We start from the raw sequence: 27883 nt of genomic DNA, 5'->3' as shown, positions 1-27883 counted from the left end.
AGATTCATTGCAGACATTAGAACTCCAAGCAGTTTTGTGGGCATTTTTGTCCTGGCCGGATTTGGGATTAAATGTAGTGTCTGATTCACTCTATGTAGTAGGAGTAGTAAAAAGGATTGAACGAGGACAAGAAGTAAAAAATGAACGCTTAGGGAAACTGTTGCAACAACTAGTTCACACTCTTGATCAGATAAGTGTTTTCTACTTTATTACTCACACCAAAAGTCATCAATCCAAGGAGGGATTAGGCCAGCCTGGTCTGGACCCTCTCCAAATTTGTTTGCACAAACTAGATAATCTCATACTTTTTTACATCAGTCAGCAAAAATTTTGCATAAACAATTTAAAATTCCTCTTGCAGATGTGAAGGGCACTGTCGCCTCTTGCCCATCCTGTCAAAAAATAGAGCTTGGCCTGGGAACAAGAGCTAATCCACGGGGCCTATCACTATGGCAAATCGTTGTTACTCATATAGCAGAATTTGGTAGGTTAAAATATGTACACGTTGTTATTGATAATGGCTATCTGTGCTACAGCTCAAGCTGGAGAGACAACTAAACATGTTGAAAAACATTTATATAGTTCTTTTGCTGTACTTGTGGTGCCAAGAAAGATCAAACCAGACAATGGTCCAGCATGTATTTCTGGACGCTTACAACGCTTCTGCATCTTATGGGGCATCAAACACTGCACAGGAATTTCACACTCTTCCACTGGACAAGCAATCATCGAATGGGCTCATCAAATTCTGAACCAAATGCTTGAAAAACAAAAAGGGGGAATGCCAGGTATGATGCCAGCTGAACAATTAAAGTTTTATATGTTTTAAATTTTTTGAGGCTTACAGGAGAATGTAAAGAACCAACGATGATTCAAAGTTTAGCAGTAAAAGGTGACGCTGAACAATCTATGGGCACACAGCAACCATTAGTTATGTTCAAAAACCTGTTAAAGTACAATTAACAGGCAGAGGTTATATGTGTTTGCTTACAGATCACGGCTTGCGGTGGGTTCCATCTCGCTGGGTGCAGCCTTGGAAAGAAGGTCAAGCTCACAATCCTAAACCTTGCAATGGTTCTGACAGGGATTAATGCTCATACATTCTGAATGCATTAATTGACATCCCTTCCAAAACAGTAGGGGCCCATGTTACACAGGAAAGTTAACTGTGTTCACAGGATAGTTGAAGAAGTTGTTACAAGAGGGAATTGTTGTAATTGTTATGTTTGTCATTATTTTACCATGCTTAGTTTGTTGTATTAAACAATCATTGAAAAAAAAAAAAAAAAAAGAGGGGTATGTTGGGAGATAATGGACATGTGAGCAATCCTGAACATGCCTCGGCAAGGGCATGACAAGGACATAGCCCTGAAGGGAGAACAAAGAACTCGGCAAACAACCAACTCCAGGAGATGGGTTGGGTGGAGAAAGACATTGAGTGTGGCGCTTATTATCCAATTGTGAGAAGGCCTGAAGCGTGTGGACAAAGCTGACTATCCAATCATAAGGATTGCACCACATACCGTCCGCGTGCACAGGACAAAGCATTATAAAAGGGCTTGCTTACCTTCAATAAATTGGCATTGCTTGATCATACTGGTCGTGTGCATGTCCGTATCTCCCGCAGAACTTCAGCCTGTGGAAAGGACCAATGTTGGCTAAGTTTGTGAAGGAGCATCCTATGAGAGGAACCCCAGGCTGGAGCAGGGAAAGAGTCCAAGGAGAGAGGAGCAGCAGAGATGAAGGGTTACAATCTGACCACCCCCATTCCACACACCCCTGTGCTGCTAAGGGGGAGGAGGTAGAAGAGTCAGGAGTGAATTTGAGCCTGGGAGAAAGGGAGGGGTGGGGGGAAGCTGATTTGTTCTTATTTCACACTGTCCTTCTGTTATTAATTGGCAAGAAATTAAACTGATTTATCTAAGCCAAGTACATTTTGCCCATGATAGTAATGGGTAAGTGATCTCCATGTCCTTATCTTGATCCATGAATTTTTTAACCATATTTTCTTTTCTGTCCTGTTGAGAAGGAGGAATGATACAGCAGCTTGATGGGCACCTGGAGGTTAGCCAATGTCAACCCACCATACATATTCACCTTCAGCTGTACTTTTTCTAGGTTGAAGAGTCCTAATCAGGTCAGTTCAGTTCACAGGCAGAAGATACTTCATAGCTTGATCACCCTTTTGACACTTGTTGAGGCGTTCTCAATTCTGTTTACCTCTGGGGTATACCTACATTACCTAAACTTCATATAATGACGTGCTGCCAAAACTTGGATTTCTGAGGTGGCATCATTGTGTTATCCATACTCTAATTAATTACAGGAGAGAAAGAGTGCATGAGCTATATAGTTGTTCTTCATCTGCATTACTTTATACATATCTACAATTAACTTGTCTTGCCATTTCACTGCCTCCTCTTGTTATATCCTCCTGCAACTCTGTCATCCTTAAAAACTTGATTAACACCGAGCAGAAGAATTTATCTTCTAATTGCTCAACCTTTCATTTTCTTCTTTATTTCCTGTTATTCAGCATCAGTGTGATGTGACTGAACAAATACATTCCTATCACACAAAGCTGTTATATGAGAGGGTCATGGACAGCCTTTTCCTGTTCTCCCTCAACTGAAGGATGGTATAGGAGCAAAAAATACCCGTTACACTTTCTTCTTAAAATCTTCACTGTAATTTTTCAGAATTTTAACAAATAACTCCATTCTGGCTGACCTATAGGATTTGCTTCACTTCTCCACTGAGAATTTACTGCTGGTAAAATAGTATTCCTGCCAACTGACTTCAGTAATTTACACTTAGTACCACTAGGTATCGAAATATATAAGCACAAAGCAGAAAGAGTTCCTCTGAACATTACAACTTCAGATACAACAAAGCAGGAAAATCCTGCGAGTGTTCACCTTATCATGCTGTGTCTCAGTACCACAGCAAACCATAGTATCACTTTAATGAGAGATCATGCAATGGCAGGGCTCCAACCATTAACAGTAAGAGCAAGCAAAGCCCAGGTAACCTAGGAAAATGTAATATGTTATGTATTACTCATATATCATAGCTATTTTTCTGAAATGTTTATCACTATCATCAACACTTACTCTACAATCTTCTTTCGTATTTTGCATCACCCACTGTAGGCTTCCTTTCAAAGCTGTAGCTGTCCCTGGTGTTCTGTTCCCTGTCCTCTAGGACATCGTGAGCACAGCTCTGCTCTCTAGGTAACAGGACCTATAGCACTCATCAGAAGAGTGAAACAACCTTTCAACCAAGCAGTAAGAAATATTTAATATTTTTGTCTGAAAACAAGAAGTTTAATATAGCTGTTCTTTCAAAAATGTTCAGGATTTCTTTAATTTTGGCATTGCATTGGTTTACTTGAGACAGATGGAACATAGAGATATGCTGTAATACATGTGAAACAAATTCCTGGAGGAATTTGTTTTGGTAAAATGCTGATGTTACATTATATATCACAGCCCTCAAAGGCAGTTCTGGAATGTCATCTTTAAGAAGTCAACATAAATACAATTCAGTTCAAACATAAACCAAAGCAAAACCAAACCAAAACAAACCAAGCTCCACCACCAACTTCTTTCACTGCCAGTGGAACACTTTTATTTGAGATGAAAACACTCTGATTAATCCAGGCTGAATTGCTGGCCTACATTTTTATATAACTCAGAATAAACAGTCCTATCACATTACAGCAGTGCCCACTACTAATGTCTGAGTTAAAGAAAAATCATTGTGCAACTGTTAACTTCACTGTCAGGGATATGTAACAATGCTGTGAAATTAAGTTTAGAAAATGTAATTTCAGCTTTTAAAGAAATATGCTTTTTTTCTAAGCCCCCACAAACATCATAGTTAGATGGAGCCAGGTTTGAAGAGATCATAATCTCTAATCCAAACTATTCTTCCCTGCATATATCCAATTTAATTTTTAAAAAATTTAGGGTTAATGCTTTATTACGATCTGATTTGTTCTAATCTGTATCAACCTTCAGCAAATGAAAATTGCCTACTCAAGTGATTTATAAAGTGCTATGAAATACATGGGTAATAAACAGAACCATCCTGCTTTACCCCTTGGCCTCTCATAATCCTGAACACAGATTGATTTAAAAGCTTTGTGCTCCTTACCCTGACCTTAAGTAAAGTGCAACACTTTTCCTTCTGTATTTTTCCTTCCAGCAACTTATGTGCCTAGATGTGCCTCTTGTCATAAACCCAGAATACAGGGTCTCTGTGCACATCCAACAATATATGCTCGTTGTTTCTCCACTCCCATAAGCTATCTAACAAAATCTTCAGAGTACATTAGCTTGAAAGGAAACAGGGCCTTTGAAGCACATCTTGACAGAGCATCATTTTAAAGCATGTTAAAAAGTGTCAGGGCTTTCAAAAAGTGTTGTTTGAAGGTGGTGTAGTCATGCCAATGCATACTTGTGAGATATTAAGCTAAAGATAACTGCATTTCAGGATGAAACTGTATATACAATCAGATTTGGATTTAGTATCTTTTTAATTAAAATAGTTGGAAAGCAAATGGAGACACACAAATTGGAACTTGTGCTTTAAGACTTCAGTTTGTGGGGCTTAAGAAAATGCAGTACAATTTTTACATTAGGAATAATAAAAATTAGAATAGGGTAATAACAAGCAGGTAGTAGCGAAAGTAGATAATAGAACAATAGAATATTGATGTGTTATATACCTTGGAGGTATATAATCACATCTTAATGCCATTGATTCTACAAGCATTAGAGAACGGGGGGCTTTAAAACTTGTCTATAAACCTCCAAGGTGCTGGAATTCTACTATTATAAGCAAGTTTTAAAAGGTTATTTGTGTAAATAAACAAAACAACAACAAAAAACCCCACAAAACAAACAAACAAAACCAACCAAAAAAACCCTGGCAATGTGTCTTTTACTCCTCAGTGACATATGTGGTAAGAATTTACCCAGAATATATTTAGTGCATTTATCTTCAGGAATAATCTGTTTAATCATTACTGACAAAATATGAAATACATATTCTACTGACTAGGTTAAGAGACAGAATACTCTCAGAGGGTGAGCTGTAAATACATTAGTTAATGTCACATATTTATCTTCCTTCCTGTCACTTCAAGCATTCTTTTTTTTTCTGTTTCCAACTACTGACTGCACATAGGTAAATGATACCTACCCAGATCCACTTTCTCAATTAAAAGAAATATTGGAATTTTGCTAGCTAATTCAAGGAATAAAATATTATATCCATTTTGATCATTGTCTCTTTTGTCTTTAACTCCACCTTTGCCCCTCAGCTTTATTTTCCAAGTCTAACATCTCAATTCTTTATGGAGGAAATGACAAATTATTAAAACAAACAAACAAACAAACAAACCCAAAATTCCAAACACAGCTCTATGCTCTCATTCTCCTAAGGACTTGATGTCAATGAGCAGACTGTGAATAGTCACAACAAAACTAGAAGGCTGTAATTGCTAAGGACAGAGCAAAGCTAGCTAGCTAGTTTTTCTAACCCTACTACCATTAAGAACAACAGAACAGCAGCTTTGGCAGAGGTGGTAAAGCCTACTGTAAATCTTGGTTCCACACTTGAGCAGTTCAAATGACTGAGATCTGGGTTGGTCTTCACCGTCATCAGCTCTCAAATGGCAGCGACACCTTCATTGACAGTATAGATCTGCCCACATGCTCACTTCTACTTGCCATACCTGAATAGATGTAGGCCAGTTAGTAAGAAAATATCTTTAATTTGTTGCTGCATGACAACAGTTTTCACTCTTGTCCTGGAGCTGTGGCTCACTCAATAGCTGTGGTGCTGGTAAGGGCCAAGTCACTGCACACCAGCATGAGCAAGTCCCCTGTCCCAGCAGAAGCAAGAGAATTCCAAATTACCTTTCCAATTGTCCCTGTTGTCAAGCGTGATAAACATGATGAGTTAAAATCTCACAAGTAAAACAAAAATACAAGGTACAGGGTCATAAAAGTAATGTTTGATGACATCTTTAGACCAGAATCTAGTATTAAACCTCTTCTCCAGTTATGAGTGGTCACTGGAAAAGGCTCACTGACAGAATTATGTTTATAGCTATAGCTGACTTATCAGCTCTGCAAAACTCAGTAGCCTCATGCCTCTGTCTCAAGCTTCTAATGAGAGGCCACAATTCTGACTCTCTTTACAGAGTCATTTCATAGGCAGAAATAATTATGAGAATAAAGATACCAAAATCTAGTAATTAAATATGAAGATTTGCTGCTTGCATTAAAAACAAAAAACCCCTATATTTAAACAGGATCTGCAATATTTCGAATTGCAGTTGTTTGGCTTGTTCAACTGATAGAAGGAAAAAAACTTTCTGTAAGTGTAGAATTAACAGTTTGATATATAGCGAACTAAATGGTGCTTGTGTGCAAATGTGGACATAACAAAAATGGCTTTCAGGTAAATAAACATTACTGAAAATTTATAAGGTTGGAGCAACAAAACCTCATGTTGAATGACGAATGAATGAATGAATGAATGAATGAATGATTATACAGAACTAAATTTGTGTTATTTCAAGGAGACATGAAGGAGGAGAAAGGAGTTTTTTGAGGTTTATCAGAAAGAAAAATCTTTTAGAGACATTCAGGAGGATTAGTCTGCCCATTCTGTTAACCACTTTCATGGAGGTACCATATTAAATGCTGAAATAAGCTTCACAATGTAATGCACATAGTTACATGAAAACAAACCCACAGCTGTTTCCACTACTACAAGGCAGGGACAAGATAGTGTTTTTAATGACCTGGGGAAAAGTCAAAGCAGATTTCCTCTCTACAACTCAAACACAGTTGGTTCTTGTTGTCCAAAAGAATGTAACCCAAAAATAAAACGTGTTTTCACTTCTCTTGTTCATTTACCGATAAGCGTTCCTGATGTCTATGCCAGGCAATATTTTGAAGCATTGAAGCATTGAAGCTTTTTACTAACTAACAATACAAACCCACCCCCCTCCATAAATGTAATAAAGAAACAAATTTGGCAGGGGAGGGGGGAGAGGGAAACAACCAAAGAAAGAATCCCCCCAAAACCAGAAGCTGTTTCAAACACTTCATTCATATTCTGTAGGATTCAGAACCACCTTCTACATTTGTTACCACGGTAACAGCTCTCATTCATTCTAAAATCCCACATGTTAAAAGCACATTCTGCTGACTTTTCCCCTGCTGATGACAGGAATATTATGATTAAGATAATAAATGATTAACAAGAAGACTTTTGCAAATCCTGAAGTTAAATTAAGAGATGAAGAATTTCCAAACATATTTAATAATTACCATTAAAAGCTCTGTAGAGAAAGAAACAATATACTTTAAAGAATTATTTATAAGTCCATATGGACTACTGCTATGTATATAGCTGAATGTCTGCTTCTGCACTGGCACCACTTATTTGACACCTACATATCTCATTATTTCTGCTACAAAGTATAAAGGTGGAAGTAACAATATGTCTGCAAATAGCTCATTCAATTACAGGATTCTTAGAAAACCAAAAAAAGCTTAAACACATAATTTTTTAGCTAGGAACAATTATATAAAGCAACAGTTCCATAGCTCGTTCTGGTCTTTTGTGCTGTAAAAGTGCAGGATCAAGTTAGTTTTCATTTCTAAGTCATTCCAAACAACTTGAAGGAAAGCAGCAGAACAAAATCATCATTAGAACCAAAATTTAACAACCTCTGGTTGAATCCTCCAAGGTGCTGCACATGGGATATGAGGCTTTGTAATATAGTTCACATGCTTAACATGCAAAAACTGCTGCCCCTCACCAAAAAGTGTCTGCTACTGTTGAAAACACTAAAAGTATTTTTAAAGTAATTTTATAAAAAAAATAGAAAAGGAGATCACAGGTGATGCTGACACAGATGTGTGTGTGTGTGCATCCTATAAAACTGAATAGTAGAGCCTGGACAGGCTTTAAATGGGAAACAAAAGAACTTTTCAGAAACAACTTCCCTCAGTGACTCTGTGATTCTTCCTCCTTGTAGTAGGGAGCCCAGAACTCCAGGTGTGGCCTCACCAGGGGAGGGGAAGGATCACCTCCCTCCACTTGCTGGCAGCACTCCTCAGCAGACTGGAGAAATGGACTGACAGGGCCTCATGTTAACTGCATGACAGAGTGCAAAGTCCTGCACATGGGGAGGAACAATTTCAGGCACCAGTTACGGTGGGCTGACCATCTGGAAAACAGCATGACAGGAAAGACCCTGGAGGTCTTGGTGAACACCAAGTTGAACACAAGCCAGCAATGTGTCACTGCAGCAGCAAAGGCTAATTGCACCCTGGCTGCATTAGGAGGAGTGCTTCATCTGAACACTTTGAAACTGATTGCAAATTAATAATAAAACTCCTATAATCCTGAATATCCTCACTCTCAAAAAGAGCAGGAAAAAAAAATCCCCTAACAAATCAAATAACACTGTCAGGAAAAACAAAACAAAACAAAACAAAACAAAACAAAACAAACACCAACACCGCCCCCCCAAAAAGAACAAAACAAAACAAAACAAACAAACAAACAAAACAAACAAACAAAAAAAAACTAAAACCAACCTAACCACTAACACTGTCATTAGTGTAGTTCCTGAAACGCGCACCTGTCATCTAAAGGCAGAAGCTTCCAAAAGACAATAGAACTGATGCATGGCTTTGCTTAGGGAAATGGAACTCCTTCCCTGCACTGTCACAAGAGGTATGTCAGACCTAAGTGTCAGTGCTCAAGGAGTCACTGCGACAGTATATGGAAAGGCAAGGGCAGAGGGGACAGATCCAGCGCTGCTAATGCATACACATGTACTCGTTAAGGGGAGTGCATGCATATGACTTTTCACATTGAAAACTTAGGCTGTCACAGCAGCCACTTAGCAACTTCTAAACATTTTTAAAGCATTTAAAACTAACAAGGCACACAGATTATTAAAGCTGGCAAATGTATAACTGCATTTCACAACAGCACTTTTTTTCAATTTGTTTAGCACAAATGCCCCTCTCAGTTTTGGTTTTTTTTTTCCCCAGAAAGCTGTAATCTCAACACTTTCCTCTGTCTACATGTTCAGTGACAGCCCAAACCACACTGCTTAGAACAAAGGTTAGCCTGGCTCTGACCGTACCAAGCATTGCATAAAGGGATCTAAGCTCTGCTACACACACCACCAGTGAAATACAAACTACTTCGGTGATGTGAGAATGGTGACCACAGAGTTGAACATTGGCCTTTTGCTTGTGTATTTGGCACAAACCCAAGAGAAGGTGTGGGAGTATCCAGACAAGCCCTGTGATACATGGGACAAGAACAAAAGCCCAAGTTACTTAATGAGACAAAAAGCAGAAGTAGGAAATGAGCAGCACCCAGCATTCACACACTTTGAACTTAATCAAAAGATCAGTTTGAGTCCTAGTCTAAACACTAATCTATCAACATTTCCTCAGTACAAGACCACAGTTTTGCAATGTCATCTTATGAACATATAGGTTGATATAGTAAGCACTGGATTAAAATAGAAGTTTCCCACCAAAATTTAACAGTCTAATTACGAGGATTTTTTTTTTTTTTTTAACCCAGAAGGATGGAGCCTAACTTCTTCTGAAGGATCTGAGAAATTCAGCACCCTAAGTTCTTTTGACTTTATATGAGACTTAGACAATTGCCTGAAATCACCTTTTTTAAAAAAAAATCTACCACTCATGACCTGCTTGATTCAGTTATATCTTGCTCAAACACATACATTGTAAATAGTTTTTCTAAAATATTTTCTGATATTAACCATAATTAGTTGGACCTTATATTAGCACTTTGTGCTGCTGAACACAAGTAGACTAATTTGCCGTTGCTCTAATTTTGTTTTATTTCCCTTTCAAACAGAGAGAACACCTGTTTCAACTCCTGTCATGGCCCTGTGCAGGGAACACAGGACTCTCTTATGTATAATAGCTATTTCAGAAGGACACTACTTAAGTATTTTTAAAAGCCAAAGAACTTTATTAGATTGCTTTGCTGTGTGAAATGTTAATCTGAAATCAAATAATCTTTAATACAAAATTGTTCTCAATACATTTATTCTAACTTTGCCACCTTATATACACAGATACAAAGCAGACAAACACTATTGGCTGTGAAATAACTTTTTGAAAGGCCATTCCACAGTCATCTTAGTTATGTATTCATCTCCCATAACTTTGAATCATTAAATTATACTACAACTGAGTAAGGTTTACTGACATGGTCTTTGAATGACAACTGCAAATGCCACAGGAATTTCAGTCTTTCAGTCTTAACTTCCAATTTATCTATGTTCCATTCTAAATTATCTATGCACCACCACGGAAAAACTCACATTCCAGCCATCCTCTCCTCTTACTTCACATCCTAGGGAAAAAATATCTCCAAATCCTTTAGGGTCTCTTTGTTGTTGAGGAAGTAGAAAGCATGCAGCAACTCCTTAAATCTACACCATCATCAAACACCCTGAACTAGGTATCTCCTGTGTGGTACCTGGAAATAGCATATATTAAGGGTTTATGTCTTACAAAAGCATAAACTAACAACAGTTGGAAGTTCCTTACATTGCAAATTTGCTAAAGAACATGTGAGGTTTTAAAGAAGTTACCTATACTCAAGTGTCATCTGCAGTCACCAGAGATGCTAGGTAAATTATTAATAATTTGTGATGGGAACTATTTTATAGGATATTTTAAAAGGATTTAGAGTATTTAATATAATATTTTGTAAAATAAACTTTTCTTAAAATCAAAACCCCCCAAAACCTATTTTTGCCAGGTTGTCCCAGAATCCAACTAACTGAAACAGAATTACAGAAACCCATAAAATACTGGTTTGATCTGCTGATGGACTGCATCTAACATTTTGCCAATTCAAAGAAGTTTTTCTTCTGTCATTGATTAACATAATATTGTATTTTGAGCTAAGAAATCCATCTGGTGAGGGAGCTTTAATTTTGTGGGCTTATATCTGATATATCAATTCTATTTTTCAAACTCTATGCTCCCCCAGTATCCAACATATCACAGTATCCCATAAGAAGAAACGTTGTGACTCCATTTATTTAACCAAAGATTAAATATATCTGATCATCTTTCATGTTCCAGGATACAAGAACTATTTAAAGAACTATAGCAACATCTTATATTCAGGGGAGAAGTTTAATATGAAAAAGGCAGCTCTGACAGAGTAAGATGTTTCCTTATCATACACAGGTTTGAACTTCAAAGTAGAAGAGTAAAACTAATTAACAAAAAGTAGTTTAACTATAGAAAATTATGCTAAGTATTATCCCAACTTAAAAACCAAGTGACAAAACAGTAACATTTTTGTTCTTTAAATAGAAAACATTCAGACTAAAAATCTGCCAGACAGTGAGCTTTTTTTTTTTTTTCCATCTCCCCATTCTAAGCCTCCATTTTACAGTTCAGGGAAAATATCCCAGTTGTCTAAGAAATCTTCAGTAAATTTCCTGTTTGAACATGAAAGGCATATATCAACAATGAAGGAACATCTCATCAACTCTAAGCTGCCCTTCCAGTGACTTCTTGGAGGCTGGCTGGCATGTCTATGTAGTGAGCCCAAAGGGACTATAAGTGGCTGACTTTTCTCTGGTCCTGTCCTCTCTAGCTTAAGGAATAAGAGCCAGTATTCAGAAAGCTACCACTCACTGCTTGTGCCAACAGGACGTGAACTTACACAAGCCATCAGCTGACAATTAAAAAAAAAAATAAATCAGTAGATGTTGTGTGTGTGTGTCCATCTCTCTCCTTTGTTGGTTTTATGCTATAGTACAGTGAAGTTCCATGGTACATGGCCCAAACTCTAGCCTGGGTAGATCTCCTGACCATGCAAGTTTTCAAAGTGAGACTGAGGGATTTACCTTCCTTATTATAAAAAGAGCTTAAAATCATAGCTTATTGCATTTGGGGGGTAGTTGCTCAAGTGGGTGTGACAACCACGAACATGTTTCTATGAACGAAATAAAGTTTTCTAGAGAGGAAAAGACATGTTTGAATTTGTATGATATACTTCTATAGGCTTTTACTTTATTTTAAAACTGAACAGTTGTCAGTTTCCTTGCTACAGTTGATCTCTGTGAAGGTATTAATAATTTTTTTGAACAGTACATTGCCATATATTTGTGGTAAAGTAATTTACTCGGCATTACTAGGTTTCACAATGTGTGTCACTGGAGATCACATAAAAGGGTAGAACTTCAAGAAAAGGGAAAAGCATCTCTAAGTTGTTGCATTCACCAGTACAGAACTCGTGCCTGTTGAGGTTTACCCCAAATAAGCTCTGTCTGCTCAACATGACTAGCTTACATCTTTGAGACATCTGCAATTTGGGAAGTAGTGGAAAACCTGCTGCACTAGATGGCTGAGCTGCCATTCAGAGGTACCTCAACAGGCTTGAGCCAACAGGAACTTCATGCAGTTCAACAAAGGGAAATGCAAAGTTCTGCACTTAGGAAGAAACAACCCCAGACATCAGTACATGCTGGGGACTGACCATATAGAAAGACCCTGAAAAGGCTCTGGGGATTCTGGTTGAACGTGAGCCAACAGCCTCCTGAGCTGCATCCGGAGAAGTGTGGCCAGCAGTTCAAGGAATGTGATTCTTCCGCTGTAATCAGCACTGGTGAGACACATATGCAGTGCAGGGTCCAGGTCTAGGCTCCCCATTATAACAGAGATTGTACACTGGAATGAGTCCAGTGGATGGCCCCTAAAATGAACCACCTCTCATATGAGGAGAGGCTAAGAGAGCTGGGACTGCTTCCCATAGAGAAGAGTAGTCTCAGGGGTATCTTATCAGTGTGCGTAGTGATGGAGAGAGTAAAGGAGATGGAGCTGGACTCTTCTAGTGGTGCCCAATGGCAGGACCGGAGGCAAAGGAGATAGACTGGAATATTTCTGTTTAAACATAAGAAAAACCTTTTTTTAAATGTGAAGGTGACTGAACATGCAACCAGTCTGTCCAGAGAGGTTCTCTCTCTCTTTGGAGGTGTACTGGGTTTATGTGTCAGGGTTTCTGGTAGCAGGGGAGGGGGCTACAGTGGTGGCCCCTGGGAGAAGCTTCTTGAAAACTCCCCCAGCTCCAAGTTGGACCCACCTCTGGCCAAGGCCAAGCCAATTAGTGATGGTGGCTGCACCTCTGTGATAATGTATTTAAGAAGTGCAACCTGAGAGGGGCTGGGGACTGTGAGAAGGAGTTACAGGAAGGACACCTATGCAAACATCGAGGTCAGTGGAAGGAAGAAAGAACAAGGGAGGGAGGTGTGCTGGAGCAGAGAGCCTCGCTGTCTCCTGTGGTGAAACAGCAAGGCCACCCCCCTGCCACCCATGGATGTCAATGGTGGAGCAGAAGCTGACCCGAGTCCCGTGGTGGACCCCACACTGGAGAAGGCAGCTGCACTTAAAGGAGTTCGGGACTCTGAGGAAAGAAGCAGCTCCCACTGTTGTGATTTTGTGCTTGGAAAACTGCAGAATGTAGGAGTGACCCATGCTAGAACAGCACAGGAACAGCTGTGGCCTGTGGGAAGAACTCACACAGGAACAGCTGTGGCCTGTGGGAAGAACTCACACCAGAGAAAGTTCATGGAGGACTGTCTCCCATAAGAGGGATGCCATATGGAACAGGGGGAAGAATGCAGAAGAGTGCTTTCCTCCGGCTCTGGAGGAAGAAGCGGCCAACATACAGCATCCCCCATTCCCTGCCCACTGCACTGCCGGGGACGAAGTAGAGATTCTGGGAATAAGGAAGGTCTGGGGAAAGTATTTTTAAGACCCTTCTCACTGTTCCATTCTGTCTGTTGTTGTTGCTAGTGTTTTAAATTAAAATTATGTCCGTTTCCTTCCCCTAATGAGTCTGTCTTTTGCCCATAACTGTAATGGGTGAGACACTGCTCGTTGTCCTTATCTCAATTCCCAAGCGTTTTTCTTCATTTTCTCCTTCCCAGCACGGGGTGGGGAAGGGGCGAGTTAATGGTTACGTGGTGTTCCATTGCCCTCTGGGATCAAACCATGACAGGAGAATAGTCAGAACCCAACCTGACACAGTCCTGAGTAGCCTGCTCCAGGTGACCCTATTTTGAGCAGTAGCATGGACAATAGAATCTCCAGAAGTCCCTTCTAAGCTCAATGACTTTGTGATTCTATGAATGGGTGGATAAAAACACATCTCAAAATAATATAGTAGTGTAATAGGGAGAATCTGGAAATTGTCTGAAACCCTGCCCCAGAGGCAGGGGCATATCATATAAAACTTCAATTGAGCCAAAATAATATTGAGCTTGAAAAGGCTATTTTGGTCACAAAGAAGACTAGAGAAGAACCTGAACATCACCAGTCCTGCTCAGCTCTGGGACATGGGTAGAATGGGATTTACCTAGAAGAGGAGCAGTGACTAAATGGAAACGGTCTCCTCAGAGGCTGAGTGGGATCAAAGCACAGCTGCTGTGCATCTAGTTCTGCATACCACCCAGATTTAATGTAGATTTTTGGACCACATCTTACAGATCTCCTATTATTCTCTTACAGATTTTTTTGATAAGCAGTATTATTTAGTTACTGCTGGTCAAAAAAGGCTAGAGGGACTCACTTTATATCAGAAAAAATAGCAGGTAGGCTTTTTGGAGTCTGCCAGTCTGCCAGTAAGATTATGGATTGCCAGAAACAAACTTTTTGGCTAGTCATAAAACAAACAAGCAAAAAAACCACCAAATCCCCAAATACTAACCTTAACTGACAATTATGACTGTCCTTATCCTCCTTTTTTTTTTTTTTTTGTTCTCCCTGAATCAGCATGTCCACAGCTTTCTTTATAAAATGCGATTGGGAAAGAGGAGGTGAATGAGGACAATTCCATAATCACACCACATTAATACAGATATAAGCAAGCTCTGAAAGTTATCTTACACAGCTTCAAATTTTAACATCATAGGATGACAGCCTTTATTTACAACTGTGAGCTTTGTACACCATGACAATATTCCATTGCAAGAACAAGCTGATGAGTATGGTCTTTGTATTGAGTTTAGAAAGCTTTAGAAACCAGCAATAATAAATCCTAGCAAAAATCTTCTTTCAAAATGAGTATTTTTTTTCCTGAATTTTAACAAACAGCAATAAAAGTTTCTAGTTTTTTATTTTCCCATCAGGACTTCAAAAATTTTGCTAGTCCTTTGCAAGAAATATAGGGCAATTATTCCCAAGTTATTTTTAAATAGCAAAGAAAACTAGATGAAAGTATTCTTGACATTTCATCTGCAGTAGCCCCTTCATCTATCCACAGGTCCTTCAAAGAATCCCATTTCTCCAGTTAGCAACTTGTTGCTGCTACAGGTAATTGAATCTGGTGAGAACATACCAAGGTAGCAGAGACTCCACCTAGGAAGTGAGACACTGGAACAGTTTGGATTTAGTACCTAGTATTCAGAAGAAGTAAAGTAATTTTTGAATGTCACCATACCTCAACTAATAACCTGCCATTCAGATGCTACACAGGCATGACTTCCAGAGATGAGGTTGCTCCCACACACACAAAAAAAAAACTAGTAATCTTTTTACTGCAGTTCAAGCTTTGGCATCAGAACACACAAAAGCAGCCCAAGCCTGTTTGTGGTTTCCATGTGACAACTTATTTGCTATACATGAGCAAGGTCTCCAACCACTTCTTAAAAGTGTAGGACATTGTTGAAGTTAATCACTTTGGATCTAATATCTATCTAATATATAGGATCTAATATATACAGTGAGAAGCCCCAAAACCAGCACCCATTGCTTGAGGTGCGTGTGTACGTATGTGTATGCATACACACAATACATACAATTGCATATATGCAAGTGCCTCTATGGTCATGACTTCAGGTCTGTGAGGTTACCTAGGAAAAGTGCCTGAACCAGACCTATACATTACTAAAATTCTACAGCATAGCAAGGGAAAGAAAAGGTGATTTAATTTAGACTGGTGAAAATCCTAAAAAAAAAAAAAAAAAAAAAAAAAAAAAAAAAAGACTAAATAAGACAATTCTTCAACCTCCTGTCTCTATCTACAAAATCTCTGATTTGAGACCAAAATATTTTTTAAGCCCCAGAGGACCACATCACTGCACCTAACAAATCAGGTCCCAATACAGTACTGCAGCAGAGCAGATCCAGAATGGTACCACTTACAAGATGCAATCAATTCTCATCTAATCTTCACTGAGTAATGACACACAGTCCTTCAGTGAGACTCCATAGGCATGTAAGTATCAAAACCAAAGCTTTTGCAGTGATCTGACACTAGCCAAAGTCATTTGCCACTGCAGTTCTTTGACAATGAGTCTGGTTTCTCTCAGTGGCCAGAACTATATGCTAGTGTATGCCTGTCCAACCATCTGCAACCACTTATGACTCTAATATCCCTTACCATTTTATAGACCATTTTAGATTTACATCCCAACAGGTACTTCCATAATGGCAAGTTTGATCACTAAATTAAAGTGTCAAATCATAACACTCGTGCACATTTAGTTAACAATCATCCTTCCTTCAGGCTTAAGTGTCTTACTCTACTTATACCATTCTCCACAGCTGATAACACCAAACATATAGCTATCCAGTGTGTTTTAGGTTCAAATTTTTAAGTTCAGACTTAGGCTTTGAACCTACAACCATTGCCAGACCTCAAAGAAGCCACGATCTGGTAGGGCTTAACTAAGAAATAGAGTAAGAGTTTAATGCTAAGAACCTATGCAGGAGCCAAAAACCAGCTACTGGTACTGAACCCTTCTTAAGCTTAAATTTATCAGCTGAAAGCCCTCATGGAATACTTGTATTTATTATTTAGTGAATACTAAGATTAATACTGAGATAGAAGATGTTGTGCAAATTTACACCTTAGCCAAGAAATACAGCTATATTATGAAAGGCAACTGTTTTGCAGGAGCACTTGGAGGCTGAAGAACTTCTCAAAAGATTGTAAGTATAAAAAAGAAACTATAACAAATATCTTAAGGGACTTTAAAAGGTGACTGTATCCAGTAAATGCAAATAAAATAATATAAATCCATTTGAAATACAATAATATACATCCATGTACACTGACAAAAATATAAAAAGGAATTGGGGTCATACGCTTAATCAAAACGACTGTAACCTGAAAATAAAAGTTATGATTAACATTTGAATTCACAGAGCAAAGCAACAGATGTCCCCACTCCTCCCCCATAAAAGAGTGAAAGAGCTTATAGTAAGAATTATCTTTTATAGTCTAGCCTCCAGAAATATAAACATATGTCAACCTGTTACTATGTGCTTTCCTGTAGCTGTTATATTAAACTGAGCACAGCTGGATGGACCTTATCAAAGAGATAAAGAAAGGAATAAATCAGTTTTCCTGAAATGTGGAGTTTTAATCCAACTAAGGAAATGACTGAAACTCTGATCTAGAGGTTATGGTTTGCAGTGAAGAAATATATAGCCTCCAGACTCATACGGGCCCTTATGGTTACACATAACAAGACTATAACCAACCTTTTCAATATACATTATGTATAGCACTTAAGAAAGAACTACAATATGCTACTCCAGACCCAGATGTAACAAATAAATAGCCAAACAACAATTTAAGAGACAAGATAAATATGGTAAAGATTACTTCTGCAGTCATTCACCAGGGAGGTAGAAATGGTTTAATGGGTGGCGCATCAAAAAACAGCAGTCATAAAGGATCAGCCAGTTCAAAAAGGTAGTCAAGCAAAATTGTTTCAAGAAAAATCATACTAATACTAAATTTTAAGGCAAGGGTTTTCTGTAGCTTCTAAGTAACCTGCGTTACAATTATTTCATCTAATCAAAGCAGCCTTCATAAGAGTTTCTGAGACTACTTCTATTGTTACCAAAGGGTTTTTTGACACTTAACAACAATTATTGAATTAAATATTTGTAATACATGAGCATGAAAAAAATATCTCCACACATCTCCCTGAACCGCATATGTCATTCTTAGACAGATGAGTTTTACAAAGCAAAAAGTTATAAAAGATCTACTTTATTCCACCATATAACCCCACAATTACTCCTAGCAATGGTAAATTACTAGGTAAACCAGATACTAGATACAGAGTGCACTCAAGTCCAAAGCATACTCAGCACAGCGGAAGCTGTTCAGCTCTTTAACAGATGCTAGATATGTACTTAGATGAATCACACAAGTAGAATAAAATTTACTTACTGACCTCCTTGAGGCCGGCCCTAACGAAAACTGTCAAATGATCAAAACCACAGCCTGGTTACAGCAAATGTTACTAGCAGAAAAGTGCTGAGCTCCAAAATGCCCAGTAGCTCTTCCAGAAAATAATTAAACAACAGACTCACACAACAGTATACTTGGTCATGCAGACAGTATTTTCTTCAGAAGGTAATGAGATATACAGTGTCCTAATCTGTTCAAAAGCAGCAAAATATTAGACTTCTATGATTAGACTACCACGTGTTCTTTATGTTAGATGTTAATAGTATCAATACATAATCTCCCTATCTCATCTGGTTTCATGGGTCCTAATTCAAAAACATTGAATTAAGGTTTGAAACATGCCAGTGAAATACTGTACCAGAATTCCCTTGCCATTATCATCATTTTTCTATCAGTCCTCTATACACCAGAAATACTGGTTTTTATTTAATGTGTGTACCTCTACCTCAGATGCAAGCTCAAAAGTGTGATACACTTTACATACATGAAATGACTGCAAGTACTAAGCAAGTTCCTCTGTTTGGTCTGCATTTCACAGAGCATCAGCTCTTTCTTCACATTGCCAAATAAAAAACTCGAGTAACAAGCAATCCCAAAAGATCCTCTGCTTATCATTCCCAGTGCTTAAACTGGGATTTTTCAAACATCTAGGTATTAAAAACAACTAGCTGATAAGAACTGAAGGATTTAAAGTGTGAGGGATTAGCAACTTAAACATTGTTGAAGACTGTATTGATAAAAAAAAGAATAAACCCAAGACATATCAGTGCAATATAAAACAATTTCAAATTTAAAACTATTTTTTTCTATTTTTACAGAGATAAATACATATCATGTAAAAAAATTTCTGCTGCATTTTTAAAAGTATTAAATAGCATACTTTGCACCAAGTACAATAACAGACTGCTGCACCTTAAAAATATACTCCTTTAGTGATTTATTTTATTTTTTAAAAAGCACCTTGAAGTAAAAAAAGCTCTTGCATCACCTGAACATCTAAATTCCCTTGGGCCTATTGGCATTATATAGAAGAAATATTCCTAAATCTATTAGAACTGGCTTTATCTCACCTACCTGGAGTTTCAGCATGTAAACAATTTCAAAACAAGAACAAAGGTTTGAACTCTGTTTCATGCAATAACAGGATCGTAGGCAGCTCTACCCTAAATCAACTGCCATCCTGAGATTTTATAGGGCCTCAATTCTTTTGCATGGGAAATTAGGACTGATTTAATCTCTGGGACAGACTGACAGTGCTCAGGTCATCTTATAATTCTAAGCAACAGGTTCACTCCCATTATTCTTTCTCTTAGCAATAAGAACTGGACTTTTCAGGTGCCATTTTACAGAAACCTGCCAACAGAGCTGTGCTGGGAGGGGACTGTATGCATGCAGAAGGCAAGAACTCACAGGCAATGCACTGGAAAAGAATTTCACAGAATCATCTGTGTTGGAAAAGACCTTGAAGATCATCCAGTCCAACCATTAACCTAACACTGACTGTACTCAACTACACCATATCACTTCCCTGTCCCTGCTGGCCACACTATTGCTGACACAAGCCAGGATGCCATTGGCCTTCTTGGCCACCTGGGCACACTGCTGGCTCCTGTTCAGCCAGCTGTCAATCAACCCCCCCAGGTCCCTCTCTGACTGGCAGCTCTCCAGCCACTCCTCCCCAAGCCTGTAGCACTGCTGGGGGTTGTTGTGGCCCAAGGGCAGCCCCCGGCATTTGGCCTTATGGAAACTCCTCCAGTTGGGCTCAGCCCATGGCTCCAGCCTGTCCAGGTCTCTCTGCAGAGCCTCCCTACCCTCGAGCACATCAACACTCCCACCCAACTTGGGGTCATCTGCAAACTGACTGAGGGTGCACTTGATCCCCTCGTCTAGATCATCAATAAAGATGTTAAACAGGAGTGGCCCCAACACCGAGCCCTGGGGGACACCACTCGTGACCGGCCACCAGCTGGATTTAACTCCATTCACCACAACTCTCTGGACCCAGCTATCCAGACAGTTTTTTCCCCAGCAAAGCGTGTGCCCATCAAAGTCACGAGCAGCCAGTTTTGCCAGGAGAATGCTGTGGGAAATGGTGTCAAAGGCCTTGTTAAAGTCAAGGTAGACAATATCCACAGCCTTTCCCTCATCCAGTAAGCAGGTCGCCCTGTTGTAGAAGGAGATCAGGTTTGTCAGGCAGGACCTGCCTTTCATAACCCCATGCTGACTGGGCCTGAGCATCTGGTTGTCCCACATGTGCTGTGTGATGTTACTCAGGATGAGCTGCTCCATCAGCTTCCCGGGCACCGAGGTCAAGCTGACAGGCCTGTAATTTCCCAGATCATCCTTCCGATCCTTCTTATAGATGGGCGTCACATTGGCCAATTTCCAATCAGTCGGGACCTCCCCAGTCAGCCAGGACTGCTGGTAAATGATGGAAAGAGGCTTGGCGAGCACCCCAGCCAGCTCCTTCAGCACCCTTGGGTGTATCCCATCTGGTCCCATAGACTTGTGTGTGTCCGTGTGATGCAGCAGGTCACTGACTGTCTTCTCCTGGATTGTGGGGGGGTCGTTCTCCCAGTCTCTGTCTTCTGGCTGAGGAGGCTGGATTCCCTCAGTACAACTAGTCTTGTTATTAAAGACTGAGGCAAAGAAGGCATTAAGCACCTCAGCCTTTTCCTCATCACTTGTTACCATGTTTCCTTCTGCATCTAGCAGGGGATGGAAACTCTCCCTGGACTTTCTTTTGCTGTTACTTATAGAAACATTTCTTGTTGTCCTTGATTGCTGAAGCCAGAATAATTTCCAGCTGGGCTTTAGACCTCCTGATTTCCACCCTGCATAGCCTCACAGCCTCTTTGTAAACATTGCGAGTGGCTAACCCCTTCTTCCAAAGGCTGTAAACTCTCCTTTTCTCCCTGAGTTACAGTGAAAGCTCCCTGTTCAGCCAGGGTGGGCTTCTCTGCCGTCGGCTTCTCTTACAGCACCTGGGGACCACCTGCTCCTGTGACAATAAGACTTTCTTCTTAAAGAGTGCCCAGCCTTCCTGGACCCCTATACCCTTCAGGATCAGCTCCCAAGGGATCCTGTCAAGCAGGTGCCTAAACAAGACAAAGTCATCCCTTTGGAAGTCCACGATGTCAGTTCTGCTGTCCCATCTCCTGGCGTCTCTAAGAATAGAGAACTCTATTATTTCATGATCACTGTGCCCTTGCTGGCCTCCAACTGCCACATCCTCCACCAGTCCTTCTCTGTTCACAACGAGGAGATCCAGCAGGGCACCTTTTCTGGTGGGTTCATTCATCAGCTGCGTCAGGAAATTACCAGGAATCTCTGGGACTGGTCTCACTCTGCTGTGTTGTATTTGCAGCAGATGTCTGGGAAGTTAAAGTCTCCCACAAGAACAAGGGCAAGTGATCGTGAGATTTCACCTAAATGCTTACAGAATATTTCATCCACCTCTGTCCTGGGTGGGTGGCCTATCGTAGACTCCTACTACAACATCTGCCCTGTTGGTCTTCCCCCTGATTCTAACGCAAAGACACTCCACCCTGTCTTCACTACACCTGTGCTCGAAGCAATCATAACAGTCCCTAACATACAGCACCACCCCATCACCTCTCCTTCCTTGTCTATCCCTCCTAAAGAGCTTGTAGCCATCAATTGGCGCACTCCAGTCATGGGAGACATCCCACCATGTTTCTGTAATAGCCACCTCATCATAATTTTCCTGCTGCATCATGGCTTCAAGCTCCTGCTCTTTGTTACCCATGCTGTGTGCACTGGTATACATGCACTTCAGATGGGGTGATGTTTTGCCCCCTTCCCCCTTCAAATCTAGTTTAAAGCTCTGTCAGTGAGCCCAGATAAATCCTGCCCCAAGATTCTCTCCCCCCTCTGGGACAGGTGCATCCCATCTAATGCCAAGAGGTCTGGTGTCCTGTATATTAACCCATGATTGAAAAATCCAAAGCCCTGACAGTAACACTGGTCTTGGAGTCACAAGTTCATCTGTTGAGTTCTCCTGTATTCTTCATCAATCCCTGCAACTGAAAGGATGGAGAAGAACATATTTTGTGCCCCTGACCCCTTAATCAGTTTTCCCAAGGCCCTGAAATCTCTCTTAATTGATTTAAGACTTCTCCTGATAATATCGTCACTACCTACCTGAAAAACCAAGAGAGGGTAGCAGCCCTTGGGTCTCACTTAGAGTGGTGAGTTTTGCCATGAGGTCCTTGACCCAGGCCCCAGAGAGGCAGCAGACTTCCCTATGAAGCGGGTCTGGTCTGTATATGGGGCCTTCGACACCCCTCAGAATGGAGTCACCCACTAGAGTGACTCTTTAGGGGTTCTTTTTAGAACTGGTTTTAATACCTGGTCTAGAACGACCCACCCTTGGTGGACCTTGGTCTTCCTCCTTGTTTGACTTGCAATCCATTTGAATTTAAAAGGTTTGACACTGCAAATTTTACCAAAAGGGAAAACAAAAAAAAACTAAAAAACCCACAAAAAACCAAAACCAACAACAAAGGAAAAGGGGAAAAAGGTACACTAATGCACATGCAGAGTAAAGCTATGGGATCGGCAGGAACTCCTCCCAAACATAGGTTTGAAAACTCCTTGTCTTGACATCTGTTATGCTAGCATTTAAGAATTTCAGCTGGAAATAGGTCACCTAGGTGTCTGTCAAGTAAGAGATACCAGCTCCTGCTCAGAGGTTACATAGCACAGTGTCACAGAAGGTGCCCCTTCAGAATAAACACAGGCTGACACGTGGCTTTCAGACTGTGAAGTAACAACAAACCAAAGTTAAGCATAAAAGCTTCCTGCTTGGGTAATGAATGTCAAGTTTTTATAGAAAAGGCTTTTTTATTTCAAACACAAAGCTGGAAATTGTGAAATGGATATATCCTAAGAGCTGAAATGAATTGTTGGCTTTTCCTACCAAAGAAAATATATCAGGTTGGGAACTTATTTGCTATTTAAAATACATATTATGATTATGGATAAGAGCTTGGCACAATTACCTTGGAAATATTTAGGTCCAAAAAGTATTTACTTGTATTTTTTTTTCAAAAAAAGACTTATTTTGTGTCACAGATTTTTATTTACTTAAAATTTTTTGGTTTTCAGTTAGTGTTCCATGCAGTTCCCAACCTGTGGCTAACTTCAGATATTTCCAAGATGCTCTGCATAATGTTCTAATGCTTTTTCAGCAAAAGATGGGCACAAGTACAAGCACTGGGAAAAGTAATCACATTTAAAATAAATTAAATACAGGAGACCTGGGACTAACAGTGGAACCACAAAACATTACAAGCATACATCTAGAAACCCATTCTTCCTTTTTATTTAAATGTTAATTTACAGGGAATTTTTCTTCCATGGAATACCTTCAGTCTGAAAACAACAAATGAAGCTCGGCAATCATTAAACTAATCAATAATCATCAAACTAATAGTTTCATAGTAGAAATGGTTATTTCAGTACTGAGGAGCATTACTACTAAGGAACCCAACAGAATTCAATGATTAAATACCTCAGCAACTAAAATTCCTGAATTTTAATGAAGTTTTATTAACTCATATTTAGCAGTCATTACAAGCACACTCAATTTGCTCTGAGAAAGTTGGAATACTCTTTTGAAAAAAAAAATCTCTAAGCTAAATCCAACTTCCTAACATAATCACATTGAAATTCCGTAAAGATGAGAGAAGATAATTATAAAAGAACAGTAGTGTTACTGTGCATAAAAGTTTTTGCAAAGATCTGCTTACCTAAGCTACTGTTGTGGGAAATATCCTGTAATCCTAATTGTACGGAAAGGATACTTTTCAAGAGATATTCCTTCATTGTGCCGAGAGCTCTGCCTGCAGAAAGAGCATCAGTGCTTGAAAGTCTGGAATAAGCAAATATGCAATATGATAGACAGCATCATCTCCCACATTATCATTCGCACAATTTTTGCCTCTAGGGAAGTGAAAAACACAGGATGTGTTTTCACACAGAGGAACTGATTCCCACCAAAGCTGCAGAACTTCATTCCTATTACAATTTTTTTCATAACTACAGGCTTGTGCCAATAAAATTACACGTTAAATAGAACCAGTGTAAATATATTTGAAAGAAATGAAATTTAGTTTAATTTTAAATACATGTACAGTCACCACTACTACCAGCAGAAGACACTATGTTCAGACAGCAAGGCCTCCGCTCTCTAGCCATCATGAAAAAAAATCTTAGCAATTCACTTTCAGGCACATGTTATTTTCCTATTTACAGTTCAGAATGCTGTCTGGGTAAAGATAATAACCCTTGTGTTATCTGATATGATGGATCTATTAGAAGAGTATGAATATTAGAATAAATTTACAAAATAGCAACTATTCAATCAAATGGAAAATGACACCTTTTTAAAAACACATTTGAGAAAACAAAAGCAAAATCACAGCTAATGATGTTGGCCTTTATGTTGTGAATTTTGTTTAAGAGAATGTATAGTTAATTTGTACTACCTGAGTTAATGAGGCCTCAAATTTAATTTTCCTAAAACAAAACATACAAGAAAAAAGATACCGTAGACATTATCAAAACTTGTTCCCTTTTCCTTCCTTTTTTGGACAAAACCCCACAACTTTTAACTTTTTATCTGAAACATGAACATTGCTGTGCTAAGCACAGACTGGAAAAATCAACAGAATCATCTTTTTACCATTTAATTTTTTTCACACTGCTTTTGATAATACTTGCTTTAAGTGTATATGTTTTATGCGGAAAATGCTCCCTCTCTATGCTCTGTTTTCAACTTATATATCGGTGAAAAAATTGCAAATAGGAGTGATGGAAAAATCATTTCAAAATTGCCTATGCTGCAATTATCACTATGGCTTAACTATGCAACAGTGGAAACAGGAATGTCCAAGGAATTGTAATATCATTCTATGATTCTGATGTAAATAAATTCAAATTTTACAGCTTTTTCATAACAGGCTGTCATATTGGCACATTTATTTTTCAACTATATCTTACAGTACTTTTAGCACTGATATTGCAAACTGTTTTCCATAGGAACTGAGGGAACACTTCATAAGACACAGTATTTCAGATACATAAGAGCAGATTACTACTATTTAAGAAAGAAAAAAAGAGATACAGTCAAACATCAAGCAATATATCTGAGAAGTGGAAAAGGGCAAGTAGAAAACCACACTCTGCTAGACAAGTTAGCTTACTCTCTCAAGAAACACTGCAAATAAAGCTATATCTACAAAACCTTCAACGAATTTATACGGAATTTTATACATGCAACAGACGTGAGGCAAGCATAGTAACCACAGAAAAGCATGACGATACAAGACAGATCAAAAGCCACTTAACAGAAAGCGTAAAATAGAAAACCAAAAAAAAAGGTTGAGCTGCTGCTAAGTTTCAGCAATTAAATATAATACAGAATGGAAATTTCAGTGATGGAAGTTATCAATATGACCTAATTTTCCACTTTATTTTTTTTTTAATCATCTGCTAAGCAAAGAAATCAAAAACTTTCTTCAAAGCCCTTTAAATGACAGGCTAAATCAATTTTATGACTGAAAATAGGTACTTGGGTAAAATGGATTAGTAGTTACCTGTTATTTACCAGCAATTTCTTTCCTCAGATATCCTATGTGCTTTATTGTAATCACGTATTAATCTCAGAATGAGATTTTATGTACTCAAATCGAATTTCAACTTTGTTTTTAGAATAATGAAAGAGGCAACCTGCACGACATTATATACTGTCAGCTAAGAGTGAACCCTTCTGAGCAGAAACTGAAAAGCATATTCTGAGTAAGCTTTCTCAATGCTCAGGTTTATAAACAATTGGGCTAACAAGAGCCTTCAGGAAACATCAGCAAACTCCCTCCAAAACAAGCCTAAAAATAACTCTTAATACTACTGAGTTGGAAAATATTCACATATATTTGTAAAGTACTGTAATTAGAAATATTTGGTCCCTTGCCCAAAACAGTTTAAAAAAATTCCAGAATCATCTCCTTCAATGATACTTGCAAAGGCAGTTACATGCAACAGTTTTTTAATTAAGTTCAAAGGAATTAAATTATTAAAAAAAATAAAGAAAGAAAAAGGAGCAATATCTAAATACATTAAAAAAAAAAATCTGAAGCCAGAGAATAGTAACATAGCCAAGGTAAACTTCCAGCATGTTGGATAATACAACTTACATTCCACATGCAAAGAAAGCTTATCTACATCTTTTCCAAACCAAATTTCAACTGCGTTCTGATGCCTTTGTGATGTTTGCAAATGAAGATGCATGCTTAGATGACTATCCAAATTAAAGACATTAAATTAAACACATGTACAGCATTAGGAAATGCTGTAAGGAAACAAAAGGGCCAAAGACATGCCTTGCTACTGCAGTGAATGCCAGAAAGCACTTCACCTATGTGTATAGAAGTTCCTGGTTTAATACAGTGCTTCTGTCCACTTACCCAATTATAAGTGAAAATGTAAAATTGGACTATTTCATACTAAATTGTAGCTAAGTATGTTTAGAAACTCATTCTTTTTTGGCATGACTGGGAAAACAGGTCCCACAGAAAGACCTTATCCTGTATTTCAGACTATTGTCGAATCCTCAGAATCAGATGAGCCTCCACATCACTTCGTGCTGCAGTTAGAAGCCAGACAAAATCTGCACACTTGTGCTCACTCTCCCACCAAATATAGGACACTTTTCTGAGAAATGCAAAAAGCAGTGCTGGTCAATTCCTTTACTACCTTAGAAACTCTGAAGTGTATGATAGTATTACATGGTTCAGTCTAACAGCTTCATAATTTCTTCTGTTAACCTTATATTTGAAACAGGAAAATTGTTGACTATAGTGCACCATGCATGACAGCAAAACTTTCAGTAAAGCCTGATTCTATTTTCCACTCTTCTTCCTTGCCAAGGCATGGTCTAAAATTAGAGAGAAAGAAAAAAAAAAAAAAAAAAAAAAAAGAAAAAGTGGTTCATAGACAACCCACATGTCATATGATCAGTGTAAACTTTTCCAGGTGCTTAAAAGAAAATGAAGACTTACAACAGCACGTCTATAAAAAAGTGCAGTCTTATTCCACTGAAATCTTGACCTAGTTTCAACCAGGATGGAGTTAATTTTCATTGGAGTATTTCATACCATGTGATGTCATGGCCAGAGATACAGAGGGGCAGGCTTTCGCTTGGGCTGGGGTTCGGACTATTTGTCCTGTCAGGTGATGTTGTTGCTGTGGAGGGTGGTCGCCACACTTGACAAGCCACTGTTGCATTTTACCTGTTTCTTTATGGACTCACTATTGTTACTGTTGTTCTCCTGTTATATTTAGTAAATTCCTTTTATTCAACCTACATATTCTCTTATTTTTTTGTCCTTTCCCTATTTCACCAAGGAGCAGGGAGGTGAACAGCTGGCCACGTGGCATCTGACTAATGGCTGAGTTCAAATCTCAACAAAACAATCATAGTCTTATCTGGTTGGAGATCTTCCTACTCCCAATCAGGAGTCTAAGTACTGCCGGTTTT

General features: G+C 38.9%; 1 long non-coding RNA gene across 1 annotated transcript; it reads right to left on the bottom strand.

Annotated features, from left to right (window-relative positions):
- Window positions 1-947: 947 nt before the first annotated feature.
- LOC113490119 lies at window positions 948-24529 on the bottom strand. The gene is made up of 3 exons (XR_003400153.1): window positions 24519-24529; window positions 11124-11130; window positions 948-1050 (listed from the first exon to the last, which is right to left on the bottom strand). It is a non-coding gene; the product is annotated as an uncharacterized LOC113490119 (long non-coding RNA).
- Window positions 24530-27883: the final 3354 nt, after the last annotated feature.

This window comes from Athene cunicularia, assembly GCF_003259725.1.
Source record: "Athene cunicularia isolate RWA chromosome Z unlocalized genomic scaffold, athCun1 chrZ_part2, whole genome shotgun sequence".
Lineage (NCBI taxonomy): Eukaryota > Metazoa > Chordata > Aves > Strigiformes > Strigidae > Athene > Athene cunicularia.
The sequence above is the reverse complement of the archived record's forward strand: the minus strand, read 5'-3'. Positions and strand labels throughout refer to the sequence as shown.